This window comes from Grus americana, chromosome 12 (assembly GCF_028858705.1).
Source record: "Grus americana isolate bGruAme1 chromosome 12, bGruAme1.mat, whole genome shotgun sequence".
Lineage (NCBI taxonomy): Eukaryota > Metazoa > Chordata > Aves > Gruiformes > Gruidae > Grus > Grus americana.
In genome coordinates this window covers 17,439,291-17,466,984 of record NC_072863.1, presented here as the reverse complement: position 1 = coordinate 17,466,984, position 27,694 = coordinate 17,439,291, and the positions used below count along the sequence as shown (strand labels likewise).

General features: G+C 39.2%; 1 protein-coding gene across 1 annotated transcript in view; it reads right to left on the bottom strand.

Moving 5' to 3' along the window:
• Nucleotides 1-27,694, bottom strand: part of LOC129211669 (uncharacterized) — a 208,173-nt gene that overhangs the window by 93,541 nt on the left and 86,938 nt on the right. Inside the window, exon 3 of the mRNA XM_054839117.1 lies at nucleotides 12,724-12,808. The gene's annotated coding sequence lies outside the window, so the exon portion shown is untranslated. The remainder of the gene's footprint in view (nucleotides 1-12,723; nucleotides 12,809-27,694) is intronic.

Genomic DNA, 27,694 nt, shown 5'->3' with positions numbered 1-27,694 from the left:
ATTACATTAACCTTTGGTACAATAGTATCCCCAAGCTTTAAAATGATTGCCCACTTACACAGACTCACAAACACAGAAAAGAAAAATATGACAGTCAGCCTTTTCTCGCCCCCAAATCCATCTCTCTGTTGTAGATTTATATTTATGTGCAGAGACACTCAGAACTGGCCAAGAAGGGAGGAGTGAGCAGAGGGTGCATTATGAACACTGGGAGAAATGTCAGCATTTCAACCTAAGAACATATTCTGTTGTCATGACAACATGATGTAAAGTGTTTTCTTAAAGAAAAAGATTGCAATGTAAATGGAAAAGAAAAACTCAGTTAATAGAGCAAATTCAGATGAGGTGTTTTATGAGGTTGTGACATGGATTAAAACACAACATCTATTACCATAAACAGATTTTTTTAAAAAATCCCATACAGAACAAATGCTTGCTTCACAGAAATGACATTCTATAAAACTTTGTCATTAGAAATGAAGTTTAGTAACTACACTTTTTTTTTTAATTTAAAAAAGCATTTCAAATTAATTTCACATATTTTCTACCAGATATTCAGAAAACATATGATAGTTTGCTCCCTCATTTTCTATGCAAACTCCTGATTTAAAGTAGCTTGATATTTTATGCAACATCAAGGATCTGTTAAGTGCTGTAGAAACACTTAACGTGCCACTGGCCTCCAACCCTATAATTGCAGCGGTCAAAGGGTAGAGAAAGGGAATATCATTATCCCATTTCAAAGTAGGAGCAGAGGCACAGGGCATGTGAAGCCAGAGGCCCAAAACTCACATGAAAAGCTTCCAACCGTGTTGGGAATTACATCAAGATTGCTGTAGCCCAGTCATGTAATTTACTATGTCTTTCTCATCTGCTCACGCGAAGAGAGAAATTGGTGACTATTTTCCTTCAAACGTTTACTGAGGTTTACAGTTATTAAAGCTTTCATCATTTAGTCCTGCCTAAAACGTTAAAATTTTTGTCACTGCTTGGAAGCGTGACCCCTGCCTCGGGGCACGCGCTGGAACAGAAAAACAGCGACAGAAATACCGAGGCAGCCCTCGCGGCCCTTGCTCACTGGCCATTAAAATGAATAGATTACATCTCCCACAGTGGCAAGAGAGAATGTATTTTTATGTCAGTCTAAGTGACCTTGTATCACTTAGATGGAGCTGGAGAATTTCTCCCTGCACCCCACACCTCCACAATAAAGGCAGATATTAAAAAAAGGGCAAAAAATGTTGAGAAATGCCTCAAGCTGGCTTTTTTTCTCCTTTGCCAATACAGTCTTGCTGTACACAAAAAGCTAAAATATTTAAGAACTAATGAATTAGAAAACTTGGATTTGAAATTTTACTTGACAGCTCCCAAAAAGGATGGTTCTTCAAGAATAGTGAAACATGCCCCGAACCTGCCTGCTGCCTCTGCAGAAAAAGATCTCAGCAACCAAAGATTCGTCTTGCCTACAGCCGACCACTCGAAGTGCGTGCCCTGGCATTTGGTATTACAATGATTTCTTTGGTAGCTTCTGGGAGTCAGCAGAGAACGGGGTGCCAGAAGGGCAGACCCCACGCGAGCACAGACGAGGAGATGTCACCTGCCCCTTGGAGAGCACAAAGAGAGCGAGGCAGAGGAAAACAGCAGCCCATAGAAGCAGGTCTTGGCTTGCAAACGTCATGTTAGTGTCACTGTGTTACACCCTTTCTGGGGGGATTTCATTAAAAGGGAACCTAGAGAAGCAGGAACATCAGAGAAGGAAGGGGAAAACAGAGATTATGTTCACGTTGGAAAGCGCAGGAAGCAGGTTGAGACCACTGCTGTGTGCCAAGTGCCCGGTTGTGGGACGCACTGAGCGCTGCCTGTTGACAATGACTTTACAGTGGGATGCGAGGGGGTCCAGCATCTTACGGAATGCTTCAAACAAGCTGCGGTGTTGAGATCTGAAGTCCCCTACAGAAGGAAGGCTGAATTCAGTTCTGTTTAAAATGGGCAATAAGAGCAATTTACTGGAAAGGTACATTCTGAGTAGATACTACAACAATTCTAATATAAAAGATTACTTGTCTTGTTAAAAGCTTAGAAGCTATTTGTCATCTCAATGCTCTGTTCCCTGCAATGTCAGGTTCTGGAAAGCTGTGAACTCCCTGGTAATGAAACAACTCAGTTTGTGCTAAGAAAAGTATCTTGTATACAGAACTATGGCTTTGCAGCCCCTTGTAGGAGATCGTTGTCTCCTCGCCTCTTTCAAAAATATATCTGTGAGCTCTGTATTATGTGACATATGAAAAAATTGGGATGTTGAGACTCCCGTGAGCCACCCTTGCCTTTGCAGTGAAGGGAACTGCCAGAGAAGCACAGCAGGATTGCCGTCCACCCTGGAGCCCTGAAAAGACTGCATGAGCTTAGAAAAGCTTCCTAGAAGTGCAGCATAGGAAATTTGCATTGAAGCTGCCTCTATGTCAGGATGTGGCTTGTTCTAGACCTGTCAATCTGGAAACCTTCCCGGGTGACACCATCACTGAAGGGCCAGAATAAGACTGCATTAGCTCTGACCCCGCTAAGACTTCACAAATGGTTTTTAGCAGGAAGACTGCTGTGGACCATGGCCTCTGTACTACAATAAAGAAAATCACTGATCATTTCTTATTCTTCTGCTGTCACCCATATGACCTGAACCCAGTTCCAATTTTGACCTCCAATTCTCTTCCTGAGTGAAAAGGATCATACTTACTTTCTTCTACCCTTTTGTTACCTTATGTTATGAGGATTATAAGCTCTGTCATGTGGAAATACTGCTTCACCCATGTTTGTACACCTAGCACAAAGGGACTCTTGGGTGCAGGTGGTGTCTCTAAGAGTTCCTGGCATATAATAATATACATGTGAAATCTGTCTCCCCACACACTACTGAGACTAACAAACTGATTTTAAGAAATCCCAGCAAATTCTTAATCAATGATACCTTCCTCATGTGAGTTCAGAATCTTATCTAATATCTAGGATGTTTGAAAAGGAAGTTTTAATGGTACTTCCTCTTCTAAGTATTTCAGAAGTAACATAATTCAGTCAATATTGCTGGGGTCCATGTTTTTTGACCTAGAAATAAGACTGCAGGATAAGAACCTGCTCCTCCATCTGATGTATACACTAATAATCCTCCTCAAAAGAGCAATTAACTGAACTGATCCCCATACCACTATTGCGACAGTGGGCCTCTACAGGTGGGTCTCTGGATGACATCAAATACAGCCTGGCTTTCAGATGCAACCATGAGATTAGATCAAACTAGCAGGTAGAAAACCACATCTTTGTACTTGTAAATTCAGCCAATTTGATCAGGACTTGCTGAGAAACAACCCCGTGACACCGTTTTAGGAAGGAAAATAGAAAGACAACACAGATTCACTGCTCTGTTTACTAGAGATTTGAACTTTCAAAAGCTTAACTGTGAGAAAAAGAAGAGAGAACACAAAAACAGGCTCAAAATTATCATCTTATCTCTACAGTCACACCTGTGGCTTTGCTGACACACGGCTACATTACAAGAGATTATCAAAGTTGGAGCTAACCATATCTTTGTAGCATCAAGCGAACGTTAAAGTCAGCATCACAGACACAGAAGATGCTATTTGCTCTGTTAACTGCATCACTAACATCTTTTCAACGTATGTCTCTGAAATACAGCTTGTGAGAAGGAAGATTGCTCATTGGAACAACAAGTAAAGAAGCTCAGATACTTTGCTAGAAATAGAGAACTTGAATTATGCCAGTGAGATCAATGGAAATTCAGAGGAAAGCCTGAATAAGAAGTCTGGGATTTGACCCTAAATCAGCTTACACAATTTTGAACAAATTGAGTTTTTACAATCTGGTGGAAGCTCTAATTATGTTGTCATAAAAATCTCAACACTGTTGAAATCTTATTTCCGAAGGCTCCCAACAAGGCATCTATAAAGGATTTTCTTTCCCATTTTGTTCTGATAACGGACAATATACGAGGTGTCAGATTAGAGAGAGCAATGTGGGACGTGCCACCTCCATCACCTCTCTGACAAGGAAGCCACTAAACAATATGCTGGCTTTTATTAAGTCGTGTTAAGGACCAAAGTCTCAAGCTTGGACACTTCATTTAGACAAAGTTCTCACAGAAAAGGACAATTAAAGGATGTATTTCATACAATGGTAAAAGACTCCCCTTTCCAGAGATGAAACATGGTTTTAAACGCCTTAACTCATGACTTGACATAAGTAGGTGTCTAAAGGCAGCTGTCACAAACATCAGACTTTCTTCCATCTTGTGTACCAGAAACACACAGAACTTCAGGGAGACAGTGCAGAAAAATTCAGAGAGGCAAGAAAAAAATTTTCACTAATTCACTGAGAACAGATGTTTTACAGAAATAGTTCAGCTTTAGCAAACTTCTGCCAAAGCACTGGGAATTTCCATCAGAAAGCCACCGATTTCCTGGCAGCTCACTTGATGCCTTTTGGCAAAACTGGGTTTCACAGCCCTGCTGCTGGGGATGGCCCATGCGCACCGTCCGCACCTGAATAACAACTTCCACTCCACGGCCTCCAGCTCCCACGCAGGGAGGAGCGCACCGAGGTTTGTAGGCAGCAACTTGGGTTCCTGAAAGGAGGCCCAGAGGGAAAAATGGGGAGCCCGCTCGGAGTCAGGGCAGCTGGCTACTCTGCTTCAATTATGAAAAGATTGAAAAAGTGTAACAGTTCTGTTTCCAGTTCAAACATTTCAAAATGCTCAACCGTCCAACGAAATAGAAATTCTCACTTGAGCTGATCTGTTCAAAGCCTGCTGACATAACAACTCAGGTCTCTAACATTTAAACTATCAGGAAATCTTTATTACTAGTACTATCCACTGTGGCATCAAGACGATAGCACATTTAGAGCAACACAGCATAAAAGTAAAAAACCATACAAGAGAGGTAACACCTGATAGGTGTTGCCTGACCCCCCAAAAAGCTGGCATTACAGATGCCATCTTCAGCCAGGAAATAATTCCAAGACTTGCCTCAGTTTGTGACAAACATTAATATTCAAATGAAATATTTTCTTTTATGATTTTCTCACTTTTTTTTAAAAGGAAACCATGTATTTCTGACCTGATCTACCCAAGAAATTCCTTTAAAGTTAGAACCAAACAGACTTCCATTTCAGATGTGTTTTAATGAAACAATATTAGACAGAAGAATTGTCTGCTATGGAGAAGGTAATCAGTATTCATTGCCAGCTGAAAGGCGTCGGCTAGGCTGACAGGTTGACAATGCTGTATTTCCACATGTCTAGTTTTAATTCCAAAGCACAGATCAGTAATGAAAACCCATATATTCCTAAGCCTGCACTCTCACTCAAAACTGCCCATATGTGGTCAGACTAAATTTCTCTCTTGCCCAACATCTTCAGATGCCTAAAAAAAAACCCTATAGGAATTTAACAAACCAAAGCTTTTTTGGTAGATTCTTCCACCAGCGTGGTTTCCTCACCAGAGGCAGTATCGCAGAACGCTGCGTTACGGCAGAGCCCGGGTGCAGAGTACACCGTTAATTTGGGCTTACATCGCTGTTACAAACATGAACTCTTCACACGCAGTGGGAGCTGAGCCCGGCTGTTCGGCCTGAAGCTTAACACTACATAGGCAGGATTTAGCGAAACAAGTTTATATAAATAAGCACAACAAGCTTTCTATTCATTTTACTGTTAAACATTTGCATAATAGTCTCCGTATTTTGCCTCACACGCAGTGGATGATGAAAGTACCACAACAGCAGGGCAGGGAGCACGCAGGAGTTGGAAGATTTAAAGGAAAAAATCAAATGCTACATTTCGCTGTTGACTAAGATCTTATATATATACCATTTATCTATTCGTACTAACATATTTTAAAGACAAATCACTGAGAGAGTAGCATGTAGCCAGCCAAGAAGCATGCACAGGATAAGCCTTTCACCTTAATTACGTGCAGGAGACTGCTAGGGGAGGAACAGCTTACTGAGAGGAAAAATGAACAGAGAAAGAATGAGCAAGAAGCAAGTTTTGAGGATATATTATATTATATTATATTACTGCAGTGTTTAAACACAAAAGAAATCATAGAACACCTCAACTCATTTCTAGTAGTTCGCACTGTCTGCTCCCAGGCAAAGGGCGGGTGTTGTCGCCCCCCCACCCCGGTTACCTCCAGCTGGACACAGCACCACAGGTGCTGGAAATGTGCGGTGCCAAGCATCCTGCCAGGCAGGACCGGGGTCCCTCCAAGGGCCGCAGCCTCTCCCAGCAAAGAGGAGGGCTGGGCATGGGCATCCCTCAGTATCGGTAACTCCAACTCGTCCACCTTCCTCCTGAATAACTAAGCAGCCACTTGGGCGTGCCACGTGTGTGCACTTGTACCTGATGATGCGCCCTCTAGAACAAAAATTCTGCTCATCTTTTAAGTGCTACCATTTCGCAATGTGCCAACACACTTTATTTTTGGTAATAGCCCTTCACCTAACACAATAAGACAAGTGTACTCACTCAGTCCCTAGATACTGTTTAAACAGCATTCCTAGCAACAAGCATCCTTTCCCAGGAACGCAGAGAAGCGCTACCTGCTCGCCACGCTCCTCCCTGTTTAGCTGGCAGGCTCACGAGGGTGCTGTGCACAGCGTCCTGCTCACTGCACCAGCACCATGGCAGGATGGCAGGAGCAAAAACACCTCCTCTGCATCTTGGTACGCACTGAGGAGCGAAAGGCCAGCACCTCTGGTAGGTTATCAACGCAGCAGGCGTTTCCTCTCCTCACTTAACACCTGATCGTGACGTCCATTCAGTGCCCAGCCACTATTTCCAGACTCCTTCCTCTTCCCCCTCAGCAGATTTCTCTTGCCCGTGTACCTGCTAACACAGGGGTTTGCCCTTTTTATTACAGTTCAGTTCAAAATAAACATGAACCTCCCCAGTACGTTTGACTCGTGATCAGCAATTTGTTTCATGTGACAAGACTGCTGCTCCCAGGCAGTCTCATTATCTACAGCAGAGATCAATGCAATACTCTACCTACCTGTGATAAGCTGCATCTTCAGGCCACAACAAAACCTATTTTATAAGGGATTTCTCAACGTTGTCTATATATCTAGCAGGTATAGACCTCTCATAAAATTAAAGTAACCTTTATATTTCAGCAATAAACCTAATATACAGTTGTATACACATAATGCCATCATAGATTTCATATCATTTGTGGATTGTTCTTTCGGCTTTTTTTTATTTTAGTATTGATAACATGCTTAGCTATGTCCTGTATTTGCCCAATGTATGTAGCTCTAGCTGCACCATCAGATCTAACTGGTTCAATTTTCACATCCAGTACGGATAAAATCTTATCCACCAAACTCCCACCCAAGTCCTGTCCTTTCTAGAAAACACCCTTAACTCCAGGTAGAGAGGAACTCACTGAAGTTGTGAAACGCAAGTCTCAGCATCTTCAGGAAATTATACGAAAAATAAAAACATTGCCTATAGAAACACTGTATAGGAAAACAAACTTAGCTGTTGTCTAATTCCTACTATTTTGCTGAAGTGCTCTCAGAACAGGTTTCCACAGTTAACATACGTTTTTCAGCATTCAGGAGTGGAGGTACTCAAGGAAATTACATATTCTCTTTCCTTCCTTTTTACAGAAACTTCTCCACTTCAAATGTTAAATTGCTCATTTTTTCAGTGAAAATGTCAGTGGAAAACTTCACATGCACTTGCACAGGTGGAGTCAGAGAACGTGGGGGACTGTGAGTTGGCCAAGTCTCCAAACTCTATTAATTGTGGCGGCTGCCAGTCCTGGAGGGACCGGACTGAAACCCACAAACAGTTAAGCAGACTAGGAGAGCAAGCGGACATCAGAAGAAAGGCTGAATCCAGGGAAGGCTTCGCCCTGGGACGCGTGCGGTCCCTCTGCCACAGGCGTGGACCTGTCAGCACAGCCTGTCCGCCTCCGCAGAGGGGATGTCGCAGCTCTTGTCCGGGGAGGGGGGAAATCCCCAGACTACTCGGAGATTAAACATACACCGGTTAAATCAGCCAGGGCTTATTTATACATCTCTACAGCAAAGCAGCTCGGAAAACATGTTGCTTTTGTCTGGTAATTAAGAAAAGCAGTTTTTACGACTCCAGCGGATTATCAGAGAATGTAAGGCCAGACCTTTCAAATGTCAGCATTGTTCTACCACCCCCCGCGTTTTAACAAAGTCACAGTGTAAAAAGGATTAATTAGTATGTTATGAAAGGCACACATCCAAAGATGATATTTGATACATTTCTGTACTGGAACCTGAAATTAATTACTTTGTGCTGAAGTTCAGATAGGTGTATTGAAAAAAAAAGACTTGATTAACCTGCCTGCTTGCGAGTTCTTTAGGGGTCACTAGTAATATTGTTTTTGTTATTTTGACTGACATTTCACTTTCTCTTAAGCACATTGTAATTTTGCTCTAAGGAACTATATGGAATGTTTTATTTAAAATCTTCAAAGTATTTTCTAATTCTTTCCTCTTCACAACACATCTCTTGTTCTGTAAGCCTTTTTATAACACGGAAATTAAAAAGAGTAAAGATATAAGAGCATTCATAATGCATCATTTAGGTAATATGTTTAATTAATGTGAACAAATTCATCATTTTATTCTGGTTATCAAGATGATTTAAGCAACACAGGATTTTCATCAAGCATGAAATTGGTGCCATGGCCTACAGAGCTCTGTTAGAAACTTACTTCGGATGCTTTTTTGCACCACAAGTTACCCTACATATTTATTTTCATGCATGTATGCTGGTTTATATATATGCTCATTAGAAAGATAAAGTTGTAACTGGTATCACAAGAGCATATACATACTTCTCAAATTAAGTATTTGGACAAAAATGACAAACTGTGCTTTAAAAAGGAAAATAGTATTGCTAGAGTTTCTAATGTGAAGAAAGTAGAGTTAAGTTGAACAATTTCCTATCTCATCCTATCCCAATAACCTGTCCTGGTCTTCTGAAATATTCATGAAAGAATAATTATTGCCATTTATGGTTAAAATAAAATGCTGTTAATGGCACATGATTTTATAGCAGTTCCTAATATTTTCCCTTAGCAATTGCCCATTTATTTGACTTGGACTTGGCTCCAGCTTATTATTGCCCTCAGTGTTACCAGAAGAGCACATTTAAAGAGAAAAAATATGTCATTAGGATCAAAATTAATCATAGGAACATTGATTTTTAGAATAAACAGAGAAAAACATTTTTGGTGGAAAATGCATTATCTAACGCTATGTCTGAACAGCCTGAGATCATGTTTATCCAACTCAACATCGGATACGGAACCACACGGACTAAACAGATTTCACAGGGAGCTCACGATAATCCTGCCCTGACTCTCTCCACAGCTGGATGCCCAAGCCACTGGCCAGCAGGGAAGTATCTTTTGTAGAGTTTATCTGTCAGTGGCAAAAGGATGTTTAACTCACAGCAAGACATTCCAACGTTACAGTGCACCCACAGAATGACAACTTCCCTCATCCCTTTGCCTTGTAATTTTGCTTTTAGTTTTTAAAACTAATGGTAGCCCAGTTCTAACCTTACGAGGAAGCGGCACCAGCTACCCACCGAGGCTTTGATGAGGTGCCTGGGGCCATCTGCTGAGGTGCAATTGTAGTAACAGGACCAAGTAAAAAGGAAAGTGAGGTAAACATGTGGTGATATTCTCCTTGCTTTAAGCTTTGCAGTTTGAGTTTAAACTAAACATCCTCCCCCTCCCAAGAAAAAGTCCTACTTGAAATTTTAAAACCCTTGAGTGTTGCTGGGCTTGTCTGTACTGCAGTCCTCAAGTCTTGAAGCATTTTGAAGATTTCTTGGCATTATAAATAGGAAAAATATTACATTAATTGATGTACCTAAACTTTCAAATACTTCCTCTGAGTTTTGTCTTAGTGTAAATAGGGTTTTTTTCTGTTAAAAGAACAGGGAAATGTAAACTTTATGTTTTTTCTCACAATAGTTTAATTCTAGCATTAGTGCATTAATTCCCAGAAAAATAATCTGCAGTTAAATGTGGCTATGTAAAAAAAAAATCTTATATTTGACACATTATTATGAAACAAGACATTAATATTTTCCTTTTGACATTTTGCTCAGTGTTTCCTGCCATTAGAAACAGACAAAATTCAGGATGATCCTGAGGTTTTGCATTAAAACCAGAGAGCATCCTCAAAACTCTTCACCAAGGTAAGGCTGGTAACCTACAGCTAACACAGATGCATGAAGGATGCAGGGACTGTCAGGAAATCCCACCCTGTACCCTATATTATCAGAAACAATGTTTGCCTATAGTTGGGTCACCCTCAAAATATACAGATGATTCCTCCTGCATAGGATAAGCTTAGAAGAGAGAACCTTTCTTGTTTAAACATGCAAGCCATATAGTAACGCCATCATTCTTTCTCTTCTCTTACAGAATGAACAGTCAGACAAGAGTGGATTTTCTTCAGGGTAACCTCCACAGCATGACTTTGCATGTATATATTTCCAAGAATAATATACGTTCCTCATTCATGTGAGTGATTTCAGCAAGGCTCGCTTCATCGTCATTGCCTGACAACTCAGTAAGACAGAGCAAGTAACAAAAGCCATCAATTTTCAATATCATGCAGGTTCACTCCAGCATCCCTTCCTAATTTTTAATGCACCCTACCCTTGAGCATAGCTATTTGCTATTACAGGTGAGGCTGCACAAGCATATGGTGAGTGGAGGCCCAGTGAGCTGGAATGTCCTGTTTCAGCTGATACTCTGCAGAACTGTTTGGCTATGGGAGCTCAGCAATATATTTTGACAGGCTTGACTATGCAGCTATAGATCTGGTTTGCTTCCCACTCGGATATTGTTCATGCTTCAGTTATCATGCACAAAATTAGTGATAAGCAATATTAAGCAGAGCACTCTGTATTGCAGTTCTACCCAAGAGGGCTGATAACAGATCCCAGTCTCTTTATGCTTTTTGACTTTGCAGGAAGCTGAGTGACTGCTTCCCTGGGAAGCAGAAGCAGATAAGTCTTCTGAGCTTTATGTTAATGCAATGTCTGTCACATCCCTCTTGCACCTTCACCAGGAGCTTTCAAAGTCTTGGTGGAAATACTGAAATGGAAGACCTTTCTGCTAGTGCTTTTTCAATGAGGATGCTATGATGCAGAAATAAGTAGTAAGGATATTTTAGCAGCTTGCTGTGCATAAAAAATGCATGATCTTCAGAACACGACCACTGATAGCAATTAGCATGTATTTATAATACATCTATGAGTAACTGCATTCTTACCTGCTTATTGTAGGATACATAAATAAGCTTTCAGCTTGATGTGCTACAAGCCCACAGATTTCTTAATTTAATGCATGCTCGGTCCATTAAGAACAGTAAGAATCACATACAGCTATCCCATCTTTTATAGCACATGGTTTAGAATACTGCTCGGGAGCCTACATCCTGGCTTTTCTGCCCTTGCCCCATTCTATCAGAAGCAGAATTTCCTAGAAAAGCCTTAATAAACTATCTCCCATACTGTTTGAATATATTTGCAGGCTTGGTGTTCTTTCTCCTTCAAATTTAATTCATGTGGCCTGATGTTTTCTTTAAAATGTCTACAGGTTATTCTTGCCCCCATGCTGTCCACCCTATGACCACTGCTACACAAGCCCTTTGCCTGTTGGCAGGTTGCTCTTCTGTTCCTTCCAGATGATTCAAGATCACATTAATAAAACTCTGAATCAAAACAGTATATCTAAAGAAACGCAACAAGACATGGATCCCTTGTCCCTTTGGCAATGAAAATACACAAAATAATTCCAAAATTCACCAAGAGCCACAGCAGGTGATGAAAGTTTTCTTGAGCGTTATCCTTCCACCTTGCATCTTTGACACTCTTGTATATTTTGACTTTAGGGCCAACATTCCAAAGCTTCATGTATTTTTTGCTGTCGTTCCTTAGTATTTTACTCTCCAGTTCCAGATTTATCAGAGCTAAAACTTTTTAGTTGGAAGGATTTGCTTTCAGCTCTAAAATTACTGGGCATTGCAAAGGGGGAAATCAAATGCATGTTCAGATAAGAGACTGAAGATAAGGAACCAAAGATAAGGAACCACAAGGGAAAACACTATTTGTATCACTATGGCATAGATACTTTTTATAAAATTAAGGAGGGTATCTGATTAAGATCAATAAGGTGAAAGAATCTTTATGTTACCTACACTTCAGCCTACAGAATGATCTGGGAAACCATTTCTCACAATGCCAAAGGAGCTCATTTTCCAAAAACAATAACATCAAATGGAAGCATTTCCAATGGTCGCTTTACGCTAGAGCACATCTGCCCTGTTGCAAATGAACACAGAACACCATTCACTTTTTTGTGCACCTCTATCTATCCAGCAAAGTACAAACTGTTGAATTCACTGGGGATGTAGAACAAGAGCCTCAGCAGATGGAAGTATGCTGACTTACCATAAATGAAGATCTAGTTCCTGCTAGGAAATGAAAACTATCTAAATCATTCAAGCATACTCTCTAAGTCTCATATTCTGAGTCATCCTACTGATAAACTATGCTAATTTAGCCTGATTGTTCTATTTAATCTTAATGATTGCCTGGAAACCTCAGAGGATATTTTGTTTGGCATCAAGAGAACAGCATACTCACATGAATGCCAGTTGCCTGTGTGGTTTGCTGTCCTGTCTCAGAGCCTCAGAAACTCACGTCAGTGCCACTGAACAATCCTGAACTCCTGTACAAAGAAAAATGGACAAAACATTCACATGTTGGACTTACCTAATTCAACTCTATTTTTCTTGATAGTCTCCTTAGTATTTTAGATAAGACAGTGCCCTGGCCAGCTATTAGAACAATATGCTTTAAATTAAGAACCAGTAGTATAAAAGTGAGCCACCACTCAAATCTGTCACAACAGCTTAACAAAAAAAAAAAAAAAAAAAAAAAATTGTATAATACTTTCTTTAAACTTTGGCCGCCTTGTAAGCAAGCATCCTCTGATTTTCATCTGGATTAGCACCGGTCCCCCGGTGAGAGAACTGCATAGTCACTCATCTGAAACCCATGCAAGAATCGTGAGAAACCCAAGAGCACCGAGCTCTGGGGACGTGCAGTCTATTGCCTTGTCAAGGCCTCCGGGGTTTCCTTAAAAAGATTTTAATGGGATCCAACAAGAACAACTTTGATTGTCCCATGCTGTTTCAAAGATGTAGCAACCAAGCCAGAGAGACCACGAATCTGAAAGGCAGCTGACAAATCTAGAAGAGAAGTAGAATTTGCTAAGATTCAGAAGAAAGATTTATATGTCAGACAACTGACTATATTTCAGAAGCTGTCATTTCTCAGAACGTCAGTTGGAGATATTATTATTATTACCTATGCAGAGCCCCATACATATCACAATGTATGTGTAGACATTTAAGTCAGAAGGAAAAAAAGACAGAAAGAAGGGAAGTAGGAGGGAAAGGAGAGTAGTTTCATATATATAAACAAGGTGTTTTCTTAAGACTTAATTTGAATACATATCGCCTTTGAAGGTTCAGGTTTACTTTTCCATCTCAGTTCACAAGTTAATTAATTTGAGTTTCTGTGTACTATTCTTGAGAATTTTTTTTTTTTTTAATAAGAGTCATGTTATCCTGAAGCAATTACTAACTTAATTTATAGCAAACTAGGTACAAATAAATTCTGGACTTGTTCTTGAGGGCCTTCCAGGAACCCTGCTATCCCAAATTCCCTTCTGTCAGTACAGCCTGTTGCTCAGAGCCTCTCAAGAACACCCAAGGTTTCTTTCTTCCTCAGAGAAACAATCGTATACATTATTGAACATGCCATAGCAGAAATATTATATTATTTTGTTACCACACTGCTTAATGGCATTCAAATATAATGTTATAAACACATCATAAATATCAATCTTGAAAAGACATTAAAAATTCAAAGAACAGTAAATTACGCCATGTAGGTGATCTAAAGTGATTATAAATTAATAACCATGAAGAAAGTTGAAATTCTAAAGTTCTGAACAGGTAATTTAAACGTCTGAAAACTTCCGTAAAACACTAGGAGAGCAGACAGTCTCTAATTTCACCGTCTTATCTCATCTTTGCTGAGTACTAGTATGTGGTTTTATTCAAAAAAATATATCCAGAAGATTGTAGAGACAATTACTTCTCTGCAGCCCTAGCTTTGTTTCTCTAATCATTCAGCTCTTTTGTAAGCCGCCACCACTCTGTAAAAACCACTCCATTCCCAGTTTATAATGGACCTCTAAAAGTGACAAAATGGTTCCCCGGGCTAGAGGAAACTCAAACTATTTATCTTCTGCCTCCTCATCAATTCCATGTGCTGGGGTTTGCTACAGCTTTCATTTTGTCTCAGGTCTTGAATATGCCAGTTCCTTGTTGAGGAAGTAATCAAGCAATCAGAAAAAAAGGGACTGTCCCACTGATACCTCTTGAGAAAGCTGCAGCTAGAAAGTAGTAATTGTGAGATTTTTTCATTATGGGTTTGGGGTTTTTCTGGCGGGTGGGTGTGAGGATGACACTTATGGCAGCACTTGCTATTGCATCCTCCTCCCACCCCCACCACGGACAGATCCGGTTTTCAATTGACTCCCCATTTTCTAATTGAGATGAGCAGGAAATAAAGCTGTTAGCAAGAGCACAAGCAAAGAGCTTTGAATTTGATGTAGGTCTACATACACAGAGGCAAACACGAGAACTGAATGCAGTGGGACCTCTGCCACACATACGCTGAAAACCAGTGCAAGTGACAATAAATAAATGGCACGGACTGTTGGGACCTAATAATGACTTTCCATTCATCGTGCCTTAAGATTAAAAATATACCACAAACTCCAAGTGTCGCTCACAGGATTGTGCCCAGCAATCCTTAAAGAAGTCGGGAATTCCGATCCATTTCTTTCATGGTGACTAAGATGCATTTTTCTTACTGTAACAGCTTTCAAATTCGGATATAATTTTGGCCAGTTTCTAGCAGAATGTCCTTGGTGAGCAAGGCGTTCATACCCAGATTTTAAATCATCGTAACGATTGAGCAACATGCAATCCATTGATTTTAGCAGATGATGGGGTGTTTGCTATCAATACTCTGTCAAACCTTACGTATCAATGGGACACTGACGTATAAAGAGGATGTACTCGTGGGTTTAGCAATAGGACTGTTGTAGCTGTATCAGTCTAAGATACAATCAAGGCAAGGTTCAAAGGAAGAGGTAATTACTGTTATTACCCCGGGTGACACAACTGAGAGAAAAAAGAAAAGATAAGCTTTCAGGTACACAAGTTATTCTTTAGGTCTCTTCTTCAGAGACCCTGATTCCAAGAAGCCTTGTGCAAACCTTCTTTCTAACCGTAACAGTTAGCGAAGTCAAATACACGGCCCCAACAAACCCTGCTTTGCAAGTTCCTTTCAGCTTTACAAATGCGATCTCTCTCCTCTGCAGTGACAAAATATTTAACACAGGGACAGATTATTAGTTTGTGTGCTCCCTAATAAATTATGCTAAACTAACTGGATTAATGTCTTCTGGTAATATTCATTGGCCATGATGCCTTGTTATCCTGAAGCCTGTGTTCTAAAAACAGCAACCAAAGAATTACAGCGTTGTAGATCTATTACTCAACTGCCATAAATATCTAACCAGTGCACAGGACAGAAAACAACTGGGCAAGTAAAGGCAATCCAATTTGGTTTTATTTCACTCTGTAATAATAGTAGTTATGGTCAATGGCGATTAGGAAGCATAAAGAGCATGAAGATTTTTTAATGAATGAATAAAAATCTGTAGCCATTAAATTAACTTATGTACCCGTTTTGTTAGTCCTTGCTAGTCATCACCAAAAAAGAAATCTCACCGCTCCAAAAATCTAAAACCTGTGCATTTCCAGCTACATAACATGCTTTGAAATATTTTTAATTGAAAGTAACTGATAGAATATAATGCAGCATTTATCTTGGTGCAGGTGACACAAGGCACATAGCAGAATGTTTTAAGAAATGTTTTATTTAAAGACAGACTTGAAAAGTCTGTGGGAGTAACTGCCAGTTTGTCAGCTGAATCACTTTATCGTTTGGAAGAGCTTTTTGTCATTATATTAGATTATTCCCAATGTCAGTGCAGACCAATTTATAGGATAAATGCACCTCAATGTCACTGCATTCCATTAATGAATATTAATATATTATTTTGGGGCTTGTTTTTACAAAATTGTTATCCTTCATATTTGATGGGCATGCTATTAAATGACATACGCACTGAAAACCTGTTTCTATGATAAAAGGAACCAAGATCTTTTTCTAATTTTCACTACTTTTCCAGAAATTTTTAAAAAAGTCTACTCCTTAACTTCTTAGTATGAGAAAATATTCATGTATAGTGTAGTGAAGTCTTAATCTTGCATGAGAATTTTTATTTATCTCAATGGGATTGTCTGAATGGAACAGCCGGCAAAACTGGACCCTTTGTGCTCAGTACGCAGTATTTACACAACAGATACTACACCAGTACATTGCCAAAAAGCAGGCTATATGAACAGCATTTCTAATAATTGTAAACCAATCCAGCACACTCTGATATTTTTAAAATGCTTGCATTCCACTGAAAGAGAAAGACATTCTGCTTACATTTAAGAGACTGACATATACTAATCCTCGAGATGTGCCGCGACACTATCCATTTTTGAACAGGAGAATAAAATCATCTCAAGGATGTTGTTCTGATTTCTTTGGTTTAACTGAGCAGAAATGTAAAAGATTTACTGGATCAATTAGAACACTGTGAACTTTATTCCTTGTCAAACTATTTTAATCTGTATATATGTGGATTATTCACCTATCTGTCTACAGGAAGAAAATGTGTGTGAGACTGACTTGCACAGATAGCTGTAGGAGATACTGCGTCTTGTATTTTCTGTAGGAGGGAAGCAGTTGGGAGATGAGCAAGAAATATGTGAATCATCTTACGACTACAATCTATATATGACTTCCTCCTCACAGGAAATAAAGTTACCTGACAATTTAACCAGTAGCGTGGGTTTCTGACAACTTTGCATAAAGTTTGTTTGAAGAACCCTCATATTTTTAAACTTCTGTAAGAACATTTTTTTCTAAATATATTCTAAGCATTGATCTGAACAAAATTAAAACTGGAGAATTAAAAATGACAAAAAGTAGAAATTTGTCTTTGCAATGAGAGCTATAGTTTGCAAATCAGAGCTATAGTTTGAAACAAAACTTCAGCAAAGTTGCCATCTGGTTCTCATTTACAGTTTGGTCACTGTTTCTACAGTCAGCACAGGTGATTTCACTTTTACTCCCCTTACTTTCCTGCTTTTAAATTCATGTGATCTATTTTATTAAAGAGTCCTTAAATTAATCCTTCCTTTCCCATAGTCTTTGGGTGGTACCCACTAAACCGATGAATGAACATCTTTTCCCGCCTTCACGTTTTCAAACAATTAGGGAAACACAACAGAGATCGTGGTAGAAGCTTTCCATGGACTCTTCCATGTGTCCTTTGATCTCCACGCCAAGAGGCGCTGCCTCCCCGCCATGTCACAGGCGCTGGTGAAGCAGCAGGAGCAGGCGGTTCCATGGCACACACGAGCACGTGTTCAGCTTTGGGGAACAGGACAATGCTACTTCCCTTGAGGTCTGATCTCTACCAGGTAGGCTTCCAAGGACTGTGCTGCTGCTTCCCGTGTCATACGTAGCTAAGAGCTATGCTAGCGCAGGATCTTTCCAGGATCAAGTGCATAGCTTTACTGGGAAGGATTTCAATTCTCATTAGTCGTCATTGTTTTCAATATTGTATATTTATTTTAACTATATTTTTATCTTGGCTACCTCAGTTTTATGTAGTCTTCAGTCCATAAAGAACAGATAAATGTCACAGAAAGAATAACTGCGCAAGCAGTCCAATTTTGGTAGCAAAATGAACCAGTAGTTTGGCTCTGAATACTAACAATGGAGTTACAGTCATCCTCTCCCGTGCCACTTATAATAGCTTCTGTCCAATGATTTTTAGATGTTTCCTTACTATCAATGACTTAATTCCCCATGACTCAGTGCTTACGTTAGACACAGAAATATTGTTTCCATTTTATAAGGAAGTTGAGTTTTTCAACCTGAGAAGAGACCAAACCCTGCTTACAAACATGCTAAAACCTTCTTCCAATGAGTATTAAGCATTTTTGAAAACAGGAGTCCTCATTTGGAAATATATTGGTATTTAAAAGACAAAAAGCCTGAAAAATTTTGACTCAACAGCCGAGAATTCTGGCACTATCAGAAGAAGAGTAAGTCTTGACCAAAGACAGGAACTAAAGGAGTCCCTGGTTCTCTATCTTTGGGAAGAAAAGCAAGAAGAGAAAAGTAAAAAAAAAAAAAAAAAAAGAAAAACCAAACCAAAAAAACAGAGCAGCACAGACTCTTACCTTCACTCACTTGAAATACTTCAATGAAGAAAAAAGAAAAAAAATGTTCAAAAGCATTATTCAGCATGTTTAATGCCCTCCTTACAACTATTACATTTACTAAACGCTTCAACAAATAAATCCTATTTTTTTAAATCCACTTGATTCAAGAGCTGTGTAACCAAAGCTTCTGATCAAAACCCATTTTTTATAATGTTCAAATGCCCACTTCTTCCTTGGGTTAACAGGAGGCATACTAACAAGCTTTTTCAGCCATTCCTCCAAATTTCTGTTTGTCAGCTCAGTTCTGGACTTCTGCTGACAACAGCAAAATCATTACATTTCTACCTAGTGTAGGTTCCAGTTGCAAACGTCAAATGAATATTGATTTTCTTTTTATAACTGAGAAAGCTTTAACAGACACAGCAATAGTAATTCCTGGTAGGTAAACTTGGAGTTGGGACAAAGAGCTAATGTTGTATTATCATTGTTAGTACTGCTGGAAATGAGAACTGGAAAAGAGCTGAACAGGCAAGTGATTCACAGCACTCTTTTACCTGCACACACATGGGTTGAAATCATTTGGGTGGCAACTAAAGTAAAATCCTTTTTGGAGAGTTCTTTCATCTCAAAAATACTCAAAAATGATGCATGACAGGCAGCTCTACCTAGCAGGAGCAAATAAGAACTGGAAATAAGTTGCAGACCAGATGAATGCATTTGCTTTTACTGATTATCTCCATCCTAAAGCAAATGAAGTCACTTAAAATAGACCTTTAACAGAGGGTTCAAAGGTTCCTGTGTCAGAGTGAAAACAAGGCAAAAAATACAAAGGGTACTTTTAAGGTCCCATATATTCTGGTTATATCAGAATTTCAGCTTTCATTTAAAAAAAAACAAATCGAAGTTTTGATTCCTTGTGGTTGTGAAAGATTGTCTGAATTCTCACAGTTCTGTATCTATAGAAACTCCCAAAATACTTTGTTTTTCAAGAGAAATTAGAAAAAACTCCTTAAGGATACTCTTTCTTACTAGTCAGCGCTACCGCTGTATTTTCTACTTAGTGAGGAAAAGCAATGAAATTAAAGGTAACACATCTGAGTCTTTTTTAACACGGGCCTGTAATTAACCTACCTGTCACACAACACCAGACAAAGAGCACCTGATGATTCAGGAAAGAACTACACAATTCTAGGAATAAGACATCTGTCTTCTGCAGTCTTGCGACGAGGAAAGTTAAGAGTTTTCTCCCAAGGCCAATCATATGACTTTATATTCCAAAATCTCCCTTCTTAGGGCTTTCTCTACCCTTCTTTACTCATCCTTTCAAACACAGCAAATATTACTTGATGTGAAACTTTACAACTGAGGTCATTATTCTCAGATCATGGGAGACTCAACCCCTCCTCTAAGGACTAGTTCTGCTACTTAATCAAACAAGCCACAAGTAACTAGGAAGGTGTTGAGGTGGCTCATTTATCTTAAGTGTTGTCTGGTTAATCAGGACTCTTGGGGTCTATTTCTAACTCAACTGCTGACTTCATAGATCATTTTGAACAAGTTTAAAATCAGTAAAGACTGGGTCTCTCGACAGGTGTTGCACGGCTTTGTTAATTTAAACACATAAAACACATGCTTACAATTTAGCAGAACTTTTCTCCATAGAATTGTAATTCTAATAAACCTAAAATAATAGATTCAACACTAATTGACTTATTTTTACTTCTGCTAAAGGACAAATCAATTTTCTCTGGAATTAAAAGACGTTACATACATTATTTGAGTTGAACAACATTATTTCTAGAGGATAAAAGGTTCAGCAGGTTTAATTTCTAGATTGGTTCTGGCTGACAATCCTGCTGACCCCACCAGAAGGACGTTTGTCTGATCTCTTTAAGATGTTGCACTGAACATTCTAAAAATCAAATTCCAGAAACCACCAACTATAAGCAACCCCAAACTTGTATTTCATCCCAGCCAAAGACACTTTTTAATCGAACTGCAGGAAGATTTATGCAAATGTCGCAGGCAGTATAGCTCCTCTGCGTACCAGGCCTCCACAGACTTTTTATGCAACTCCTTGGGGATGCGTGTTCTTTTGTACCATCTGGTCCAGGCTCCAGAGAGGAACTAAACAAGAACTGTTTGGTCCTGAGACTTATCTAGCTCCTTTAGGGAGCACATAAGAAGAAAAATCAGAAAGCTTACACTGAGATTACAGAGGAAAAAGTGGAATATGGGTGGGTGGGGGAATAAGGGTACATATGCTTGAAAATATTGAAGCTTTAATGATTTAAAAAGGAAGCATAATCATTGTTAATGACATAACATCAACATGCTAGAACAAAATATGTGAAATGTCCCCTGATGTCACATAACCAAATGGACATTTGGTCACCTAAGCCGCCTTATCCAGAATAACTGTGCAACTTCACTTCTCATTCATATTAGTTGGTTTTACAGGTACTGGTGTCATCCAAATAATGAAATTAAATACATAATACATTTTTATCACTCTTATTATAAGGCTGTAGACTGATGTCTGAAGCTGAACAAACAAAATAAAATAAAAGCAGTATCTATGCAAAACTGCAAATTAGTCTCCCAGTACTCATCTCCAGCACTTCACAAATATTTTGAGATACTAGAATGGAAGACATACTTTTATTATTAAAATATTAGGATAACTAATAGTGAAAACATACTATGCTCTTGATATAAAGTGACATCTCCATAACTGAGGCGTTGTCCAGCACTGAAACAACACGGGACTTGTGCTGTACCACTGCACCAACCAGATACGGAGCACACGGCTGGCCCTTCTGCACTGGTATGTTCTACATGTAAAGATTCCTGTCTTCCGACTTTATGGCACAAATCCCTGCATCAATGTAACTTACCGTTGCTTTAGCAGACTGACAAGCTCAAGCTTTTGTATTAGTGTATTGCTCATAAGCACAGTTTGGGGCTGCAGCAGCACTGACTGATTTTCTTTTAACATGGATTCTTTTAACAGTGTTTGAGGTTTAAAATTTGTTTTCCTTTGCTCAGAGAGTATGGGAAATACAAGGGAGGAAGAAAAAGCAAGGAAGCTCCCTCTTTATTCATCTGTCACTGATCTGTACAACACAAGCAGATCAGTATACAAAGTGCTACATTCAGCTATATATATATATCTCTCCCTGTTTGTATTATGGTCGTTACTCTGCCCATTCAAATACAGAATAGTGCTATAACAACATATTTGTCACCAAAATATAGTGAAGATTTCAATGGCTGCAAAGAACAACCCCTATTATTGACTTCAGCACGAGCCAAAGACCTTTAACAGTTTCAGCAAAGCCAGGGTGAAAGTTTGACCACATGATAATATTCCAAACAACACAGTAATATTTTCCGAAGCGTAGTTATTTACCCATAAATTTACTCTCCTTCCTACTCCCAGGAATAACCTGTGGGTTTCACTGAATCTAGTTTTCTGAAGATGTGATGGTAGGACCAAGTCTTAGTGCTGCAGCAGGTCACTGCTTTTCTCCATCAGCGGCACCGCCGGTGGCAGCCCAGACCGCCAACTGCAGGGCCAGCAAGTGGCTGGAACTGAACGAGAAATCTTCATTGTCTACTCTCTAGTCCCTACGTACTGGCAAATAACTCGAACCCAGATGTTCCTAACAAAAATCTGTGGTTTGGGATTTAGCTGTTGCTGTCCCACGAAAGAGAAAATTGTTCAAATATTTAGTGGTCTCTGACAGTAGCAACACCTGAACACACAGGCTTTATTGCAAATTACTTGGCAAAAATTAATTATCTTTCTAGTAAAAAAATGAAATTGCAATTACTAGCCATTTTAATTTAAGGAACCAACTGTTCCTACTTGCAGAAAGACTGCATTATTGTCATTTCAAAGTTATATAAGGTCAGATGTGAGAATTAAAGTGTAATCTTGCAGATGCTCTCACAGATGTTGAAAAACCCTTCACTGTTCAAATTTTCTTGAAATCTACAAACACCTTCAGCTTCAGGTCCCATCCAGAATCCCACCATAAAGAAGACATCTCCTCTTAAAAGCACCAAAACCTAATTAAGGGAAAATGAAGCAAAATATACAAATGAAACCTGGCTCATTCTTTCCCAAAGTGTCAGTTCAGTAGCTGATGATCACAAAGGGTTACTTTCCACTGGAACTTCAAGTAGTAGATACTGGATAGAAAAAAATCAGCTATTATAGAGAACGGCCTCCAAAAACCTAGCAAAAACTGACCAAGAGTCACTCAGAAATGCTGAGTATTGAAAATCCCAAATTATGTGACGCTAAAGACAAATAGCATCTCTGCATATTCAGACAGGGTTTAGTACCACAGGAGGTGCCACATGTAATATCCAGTATGTAGAATTTTGGACAATTAAATTTTTAGTCTGCGAGGAATTTCAAGATGCTAATTTTTGAGGGGTCCAAAATGGAATGAACATAAGTAATGAAAAAAGTTCAAACATACAAGTCAGTAATAATGAAACAAGTTATACAACTTTTGGTGAAAATGATTCATTTTGAGCTGTTGACATTCTTAATTTCAAAATACTGAGTTTGAAACTGAACCATTCACTTCATGTGCATCTACTGAAGAAAATAAAAGGTCAACATTAGAATGCTATTTTAATAATTTAGATTTTGACAAAATGCCAAATTTCCTCCTGGGCTTTTGTTTTCATTGACACTGTTCATGTACTTCAAATATGTACTGCATATTCTAATGTTTTCAAAATTTATCTTTTGCACCTATGATTTTGCACATGACAATTGCATATTTTAGTTGTTTATTTATTCCTTACAACTGGGAACCAAGAGGCTTGCAGTGCAGCATCCTACTCCTGCAAAGCAGAAGAACTATTATGATGGCAAAGGATTCCTTAGGGGTGGGGAGATATCCTCCAAGACTCGATCTAGAACCAGAACTCCCCTTCCTTAGAGCAAGAAGCCCAAACAAAATATATCAGCTTCCAAGCAACTTGGTCTGTTTATCTATCTATCTATCTATCTATCTATCTATCTATCATTTCATTAATTTTCTACAGTCTCTGATATATTCTGGCATTGCTTCACCACATACTAGTCCAGGTAGCACAAGTGACAACATACAGCCAGCATATGTTGCAGTTACTGTTTAATTATAACATTTTTAGAATGATTGAAATGTTACTCCCACTTGTAACTACTTCTTATCATCTGACAATAAATCTCACAGGGCCGTGGTCTCTGGCCACTCGGGGGGAACGCGATTGGTGTGCCTCTGCATCCTTACCTGCGAGTCTTCTGTGAACTGCATTATCATTAGCAACATTTTAATAAAAGTCACGTTAAAAAAAAATGGAAAAGTGGTCATCTGAAGAACAGACTTTAGACTCTAAAAGATCTGATCTAAAAGAGCAGCATTAAAGTTCAGGCAACAAAACCAAGTGCCCAAAACCAAGGCAGAAAGGGAAGAACTAGAGCAAGGGTACGCTTACCTCCTTAAAGGGTATTTATTCATAGCTGCGTTTCTTACTCTTATAAATCCATATGATATTGGTCATACTCCAGTCCAAGCTTGTCACTATTTCTTTGTCTCATGAATTCCTTAATTTGGATTTATGCTAAGCATTGCTGCCAGCACAGAGTATATTAATGACGTAGTTAATATATATGGAAAACAGAATTCAGGCAAAGGAGGAAGTTTTACTGGTCTGTCTGTTTCCAGTTTATCACATTATCAAGCTGTTAAAGGTTGCCCTAAGCAGTAGATACTCTAGTTCTAATTTAATCAGTAGAAGCACTGTTGCTTGACTTCTTTAGCTCCCATCACTTATATGATAAAAATAAGACAAAATAAGTACAAATAAAGAAAAAAAGATCACTATGTAAAGGAGGGCCAACTAGGAGTTGAAAAGAGAATGAAGAGGAAGAAATGATGTTAGGGAATATAAATTAGTTTAGTAAAGGACAAAGGCAGCCACAACAGATGCTAGTAGCATGCCCTGGGGAGAAGGAAGCGAGGGGTTTTCTTTGAGGCAAGATTGGAGTGCAAGAGTCACAGCTGAGTGAAGTCACTGTTTCTAGTCACTCTGAAGTTTTGGTCAATGAAAAGTTGGTCAGACATGGTCAAAAAAGAAAACGATATCTCTATGATGACAACAAAAGGTCCTAACCTCAATGCTTAGGTTAAAGCATTCCTCGAGAGAGGAAACACTGTGAGACTGATACTCAAAATTTGGAAGAAAGCATTTTAAATTCTTTGTAAGAAGAAAGCAATAAACTGATGCCACAGTCAGTTGAATCGTAAGAAAATCACTAAGATGAGGAAACTGTAATCACTATAATTAAGTGAATGCTTAATTAGTGCATTTCGTGAATAACAAGGCATGTTTGCAATGACAGCCTAAGGCAAAAGATACCTCCTCACAGGAGGGTGGCCGCTGCTCACTGATGCGTGGATTGCCACACGGTATATGGGGAAAATCCCACAGAAAGGGCTTAGGTGAGCAACAGCTTCTCTCCCAACGTTATTATTTGCCGGTCAGCAGCACCTCAGCAACCCTATTGTGGAGCAAGACCACATCGCGATGGATGTTATCCAAAACTCAGAATAAAATTATACAACCTTTCCCAGGAGAGCTGAGCACTGCCCTCCCCTATCGCCATGCAGGACTGCTAACGTGCAGCAACGGGCTGTGGCCAGATGTCAATTCAAAGGCCAAAAGATAGCACACAATGTGGAATATAAGATCATGTATACACAGCATGCACATTGTCTTCTGACACAACTCTCCATGTAACCTTTCTTACACTGATGAGGCACAGCATGCTACATGTGGCTCTGTAGGTGTTAAAAGACTAATTACATCAATATGCTACATTAATATGGCTTACGATGGAATGAGACTAATAGGTGAGAAGTAGCGATGTGCACTTCGAGGAATCAATTGCTGGGAGTTAGACTCTTATTTTCAGTGTAGTAGCAATTTTATTTCATTTTGAGAAGACTCGAGGATTAATGATGGAAAAGCAAAGACCTTTTTCTCCTTTGGCGAAAGGCAAAGGAGGTACGTTCCTGACCAGCAAAGCTGAAATGAGCTGAAGCACTGCTTGCTAGAAGATCAGCTGAAAGGGACAGGTAAACTTAATTCTGGAATTTTGATTGCAGAACTTTGGCCCCCAAAACATGCTATAAGTCAATGACTGATTATAACAAAACCCAGTCTTTTATTACTTAGGAACTGCCAAACTGAGAACAGGAGATTATCATGCTAAAAACTTTAAATCAGTTTTATCTCTCTCTGACAGCAGAAGTGTTCATTTGAGATTTAAATTATTTTCTAAAGACAGACAAAAATAACTACCATAACAAAAGCTACAGTCACAGTTAGAACAAAAATTTCATTGTTCTCCTACCCACCAGAAATCTCCTGAACTTGATCTTTTCACTAGCCCTTGATAACATGATAGAAGAAAGGCAACACTTGTGATAAACAGAAGCACAAAATTCAGAAGTCTCATCTGGTTCAAAATCAGATTCAAACCTAAATTTTGACAATCCAGTGTTCCCTTCTCTTACATATCATGGTCTTGGGAAAACTTTTATGACCACCTTAAAGGAATCAGTCACTGTATCACACATTTAGGTAGTCAAGAGCACAGGAAAATGAGTGACCAATAGACACATCCACAAAGTTCACCTGCACGCTGCTGAAGTCATGCCTCCAACACCGATTCAACCTCATCCAATGCAAGATTTCACAATTCCTGCCACTTGAGGCTACTTATTGCCTAGCAATGGAATAAAACCACACACACTTAGGAAAGGTTATGTTTAATGTTTCGGTATATGCCCAACCAGTCAGAAAACATTAACTCATTTGCTCATGAATACTTGTCTGCTCTGAGGTCTATTTTAAACCTGTCTGCATTAGGATATATTTTTAGTTCTGTTTTATTTCTGTAGAGAGTGTAAGAAGCAGAACATTTTATCTCCTGTTCATAAAGGAGAGAGATATAAATCATCCCATTCTAAAAAGATGGAGCAATTTTAGCTCTAGTTCTTTTTGCAATCAATTTGATCTAGCCTAAAAAAGAGGCCTCATCCTGCTCCTAAGCTGGCTCTCCTTATCTAACTCAGACCATTAAGTGTTCAGCAATTTCCTTGCACTAAGAGAAATAAGGTTTTTAGCTACTGGAATTATTGCTCTGCTGTAGAAAATGGGAGCATTAACACAAAGAGGCAGGAGCTGCATTCTGCTGGAATAACCCACTTGCAAAGAGATCAGCAGTACTCACTCGCGATCCAGCTTGCTACGCCAGATCGCACGGGGTCTGCTTTGCTCAAGTGCTGACGCGCACGTGCTGCCGCAAGCATCTAAGTAACACCGGGACGTTACTCAGGGCCTTCAAGACAGAACTCCTTGCTGAACTTGGAGCTGGAGAGTTTGAGAGTGACCGATAAATATCAATCATGGTAATTTCACAAGAGAGTTTCGTTCTCCATTGAGTGTGACTGGAATAACTAATTCAGCCTTCAGAAAGGCAGAGTGCTTTCAAAATTAGGCCAGTCGATGCTCTGACTTATTGCCATCACCAACAGAAAATCATCGTATGGCAGCTAGTGCCTACATCATAAATAAATTTGGAAATTTACATTTGTTTTTATTTTGACATTGATTGCACTTAAGCATGCTAATTATCAGAATAATGATTTTTTTTTTTTTTTCACATAAAAGAAGGGAAAGAGTATCAAGATTCGCGGGAAGAAAATACTTTGGAAAGAGCAATAACCATTTGCAAGAATGCACAATTTTTTTACATTTTTTTTTTTAAGATATCTGGAGTAGAGGGCTCCCTTTATATAATTATAAAATCACTGTTGGTATGACTGATTTAATTTGAATAGCATTCCCTTGGGAAATATACTGTGCTATCAACTTGAAATGATTATGATTATTTGGCCTTCAGCAGTAGTGGGATAAAGTCAGCAGCAGGGCTGGATGGCAGTATGCCCACAGCTACACCTAATGAAATGAAGCACATCTGTGGCTCAGACAGGAGGAAATACCAGGGAATGAGCTCATCTCGGAGCAACTCATTCCATGCCTGATGACAGTAGAGTCTCCAAGCACCCATGGGCTATACCCCAAGGTCCTTAGCTTCTACTCAG